We start from the raw sequence: 5018 nt of genomic DNA, 5'->3' as shown, positions 1-5018 counted from the left end.
AGCTACAAAATCCATTTCTGACTCCAGTCTCTAATTGAATGTGGGACGGAACTGGGAAAGCTGCCAAGGAGAGCCAATGGTTTCACATAAATTCTTCAACTATAGGGAACAATACAATACAATACAGGCAGAACAATACAAGTTTCCTTTGTGCTCCCTTTACACTTTGATTGACAAAAGTAATTATGTACTTATTCAGAGGTAATGGTCTGTCTTCCATGGTACCATTATGGGTGGTTTGGACATTGTGGTTTTCTTTCCTCCCTCACTGAATAGCATCCATGAGATCTGAATAGAACCGACCCTCACTTAATCCTGTTCCCCTGGGCACAGTCGCTGCTTTAGGCCACCCAGGCCAAAGTTCATGGTTGCCCTTTGACCATAGGGGTTGGTCAGGGCTGGTCAATCATGGCAAAGCTAAGGACTCTTGCTTTGGATACAAATAAGGGGAACCAGCCTTGAGATGGAGCCCTCACTATAGTAGTATAGTGTAGAGAGAGAATAAAACTAAGTCATTGAGCCTTTGGGTCAACTATTCCTGAAATCTACATACTTCTCAGATTTCCAGGTATATGAGCTAAAAAGGTTTAAATTGGATCTTCTGTTACTTACAACCCAAAACTTCATAAATAATATATGCCCATCAGAAAATGAAAAGGTATGTACATTTACAAAATTATATTTGACTTCCTGCCTTTCATCCCAGACCCAAATTCCTTGCAGTGGCGTGCATAATCAAGGTGGACAGTCTTACATACACAGAATGATTTTCCTTCACATCAGAAAAATCTATCATTCATCCAATGGGCTTGGTTTATCTGTTAAAATGTATGAAAATAACACTTGCTATAAATAACTTATATCTTAGTGTAATTACAATTAGCTATAATGAATGCACTTGGAGGCCTATCTTGCGGTCTGATAAACTGCCACCAGCTGTCATGCTAGCAGACCTGAAACAATGATTTGTGAGTTTAATTCCCTTAAAATAATATCATGAAACTGAAGCAACATGACCTCTCAACTCACCAGTGTTATCTTTAAAATTTCCATGCAGCCAATACACAAAGATATTTGTTCTGATATTGGACACGGTTTAAAAAAAGTGGATGTTCTATGTTTTTTGAAGGACATAAAGCCCTTCACACTAAGGAGATGAACCATAGAATTTCAGTTATCAGCCAATAGGTGGAAGAGAATTTGAGGAGTGTCCGTTCCATAGGGACCACAAAAACCTTATCACATAACAATCAGCAGGGCTGGTCTTGAGTTCCAAACCTCAATGTAAATACTAGGTCAGCTCATCTCGACTGTACCCATATTTGAAGACTAGGAAGTGTGATGTTGCTATGGTAATAATTTGCTAGGATACCTCCAAGCAGCCAGTGTAAGCTGACTTTGTTAAACGGTATCACAAGGATTAAGAACTAATACGTGTTTTGATTGGATAGAGTGACTAGAAGTGTTTCTTTGCATTATTTAGGAAGCCAAATAGGGACCTTTGAGATAATTTATCCTAACCTTTTGTTCATTTCACAGATTAATTTATTCAAATATTTATTGAGCACATACTATGTGTCAGGCAATGTGATAAATAATGGAAGACACAGGGCACCCTTGAGATGTGCACAGGAGATGCGGAGACCAAGACCCAGAGAGACTAGGAAGTTGCCTAATGGACACAAGACCCCTGGACTTGTACAAGAGTCTTGAATCCCATTCCAGTGCTATTTGCCACAATGTGAAAAAACTTGTTGGAGGGACTTCCCTGGTAGTCCAGTGGTTAAGAATCTGCCTTCCAAGGTAGGGGACGCAGGTTCGATCCCTGATCAGGGAACCAAGATCCCACATGCCACAGGGCAACTAAGCTCATATGCCACAACTACTGAGCCTGCACACCACAACTAGAGAGAAGGTCAGGTGCTGCAATGAAGAGCCTGCGTGCTGCAATGAAGATCCCGCGTGCTGCAGCTAAGACCTGACACAGCCAAATAAATAAATTTAAAAAATTATTTTTCAAAAAAAAAAGAAAAATCTTGGACAAAAATTAATATGAATTAATATTCAAAATGAGCTTCTACTGGCTTGCTCAGCTTTCATAAGAGAAAAGACTTTTCAAGAAGCATGCATTCAATAAGCATTTTACTGAGTGCTTACTGGGCCTACTCTATTGTAACATGCCAGATGCTGGGGAAACACAGTCATGTTCTAGTAGGGCCGAAAGAAAATCAAAGGAAGAATCCTGGCCAGTGGGATGGTTCTCTTGTGGAGGCATGCTCAAGTTACCATGGCAGCCCAAATGAGGGGAATGAAAGCTGCCCTAAAGGGGTGATGAGCTTTGAAGGACAAGCTTTGAAGAACAAGTAGGCATTAAGGAGGCTTGGGGCAAGCAGGCCTTTCCAGGAACGGACTCCATGTGATGTAATTAATATGTTACTACAGTGAGGACTGGCATTTTCTCAGCAGTGCCTGAGGGCAGGTGCCTGATACCTATGGGGACCACGTGTTCAGTTTAAACAGTCAACAACTTTGTCCCAAAAAGTTGGAGCCATTTCAACCAACCATATTCTAGTTTGGGAAATGGGGTATTGAAGCCAATATTTGAACAGATCTTAAAGTACATGGTGCTGGAGTTACTATGAATGGTTCAAGTGGTTGAGTTATTCTGCCTGAAACATTTGTCCCAATCACAGACCCAGCACAGTTTTAACTCCTTCCTTAACACCAGATCCATAAAGGCTTTGCTTCCCCTTGTGCCCGCCTCCTCCAGGCTGCCTGTCCTACACCGTTAGCCCTTGTCTCTGGAGACAGTTTCGTGTCCACTGTGATCTCCTCCCTGCTTGGCTGGGCCCTCTCTTTCACAGGAGACTTGGGGCTGGTCTGGTCATCGATGGCACTGACAGGCAGAGGCACTCACCCTCCCAAGCCTTGCACCCTGAACCTCCATTCTGTTCCATGCTGGGGAGGCCTCCACCAGCATCCTGCCCCACCCGCCCGGCCACATTGTCCAGTCTCCAGCACCTCACCTCTTGCTTCCAAGCTCAGCGCTGCCCGTCCTGGTCTCTGCCTGGTGCTTTGGGCAGTGGCGGATGGGCCAGACCAGCCAGTCGTTGGCCTTTCTGACCCCTGTCTCTCAGCCCCCACTGCATGCTGTGCCCTATTTCTTAGAAGTCACTTAGGACTCCAGATGCCTCCAGGGTGAGAAATGAGCTTCTCCCCTCCTGCATTTCACCCACTGTAAGACATCATTGACTGCTACATGCATTATTATTTTATGTACTTCTAAGAAAGAAAAATTCTGCCATTAAGCCATAACACGATGTTTTCTTATCACTTCATTTTCTAAAAATTTCTATATATTGAAGATTTTTTTACTTCATTAGACATGGTTTTTATCATAGATCACTCTTGTGCATACACGGGAAATATACCCAAAGTAAAGTGATTTAAATATTCCTAAAACTTCTGCAGAGTGTTCAACTCTTTTGAATCATTTTTCAACTTGAGGTGTTAGGTGTTTGTGTTTTTCTACAAAACATCGACCTCTGTGCCATCAAGAGCAACATTTCTTAAGAGTTCTCCACCTGAGTCTCTGGGGTTTCCTCCCAAGCTGCTGAAATTCATCCCACAGGTTTTCAGGCCATGTGCAGCAGGTGACGACCATGTCAGGACCACCACCTGGCATGAGTTGTAAGACCTATCCTGACTTCAGAGAGTTTAATGTCTGTCTTAGAATAATGGAAACAAGGGGACGTCAGACCTGCTGTTCCCCACACACGACCACCGCTGCAAAACTCACCAGGGAAAAGCCCAGGACCTGAACTTGTCTACCTCAGCCTTTTGACACAGCACCACCCTGCGTGCATCTCCAGAGATGTCTAAGCTGTGAGTGGCTCTTCCTGGCGGCCTCGTTCCTGGCAGCCCCACCCCAGTGGGAGAAGGATGAGCTTCAAAGCCGGCACCACAGCAGGACCTGTGTTCAAGGACTCTGAATTCAAACCTGTCAAATTCATGCCTGGATCCCTCTGAAGAGTTCCTGGAGTGAGTGGTGTGCTGAGGCAGGGTAGGCCTGCAAGGAGGGTTCTCACACCCAATACCCTCTTTTATAATCAACACTTCTAGACACCAAAGATGGCTGCAAATATATCTGTCCCACCTGATCTTCTAGAACTTGGTCACTCCTTTATCCAGAGATGGAGCTCAGCCTCCCCACCCCTCGAATCTATGTGAGTTTTGTTGTTTGTGACCAACGGAACATGGCAGAAATGAAGTTGACTTCTGAGGCTGATTCAGACAAGGCCGTGCAACTTCCATCTTGCTTTCTGGAGCCCTGACGGCCAGGTGAACAGTCTGACCACCCTGAGGTGACCACTCTGAGGAGCCCAAGCCAGTTACCATGAAAAAGCCTGAGACTGCGCGGCAGGAGACAGGCCTGGACGGCCTGCAGCTGCTCAAGTCCAGCCTGGATCTGACCCCAGCCATGAAGGATAAAGGAACTGCTGTTACTCTAAGCCACTACATTTGGGGATGATTTGTTACATGACCATAGCAGATGGAACCCACCTTTGTGGATGGGGTGTCATTCCCACGGGGAATGACGGGCCTAGAGTCATTAAATCCTCCACGTGACCACCAAGAACAGCGTCGCCAGGGAAAGGCTTGGAGCTCCGAGACCACTGTTTTGGCCACTTCCTGCTCACAGAGCTTCAATTACCTTCTCCATGCCCTCTTCTCCTCTTCATCACCCTGAAGTCTTAGGATGGAAAATCTAGATAACTTACCATCTACCGCGTAAGCAAGGAACAACTTGAGCTAGCTCTTGAAGCTGGAAAAAGGTCAAATGGATGACAGATAATTCCCTATTTAGTTACACCCTGGCCTTGGCTTTGGGGCTCCATCGTGGCATCGGCGGCTTCATGGGGTGTGAGGTGGTGACAGGCCTTGCCTGCCTTGCTCTACGCCGATAGTGAGGGCGTCCAGGCCTCCACACTCAGCCGGACTAGTCTTTGTGAGACATG

The sequence above is a fragment of the Balaenoptera acutorostrata genome, chromosome 4 (genome assembly GCF_949987535.1).
Source record: "Balaenoptera acutorostrata chromosome 4, mBalAcu1.1, whole genome shotgun sequence".
In the NCBI taxonomy this organism is placed as follows: Eukaryota; Metazoa; Chordata; class Mammalia; order Artiodactyla; family Balaenopteridae; genus Balaenoptera; species Balaenoptera acutorostrata.
Note: the sequence above shows the minus strand (reverse complement) of the source record.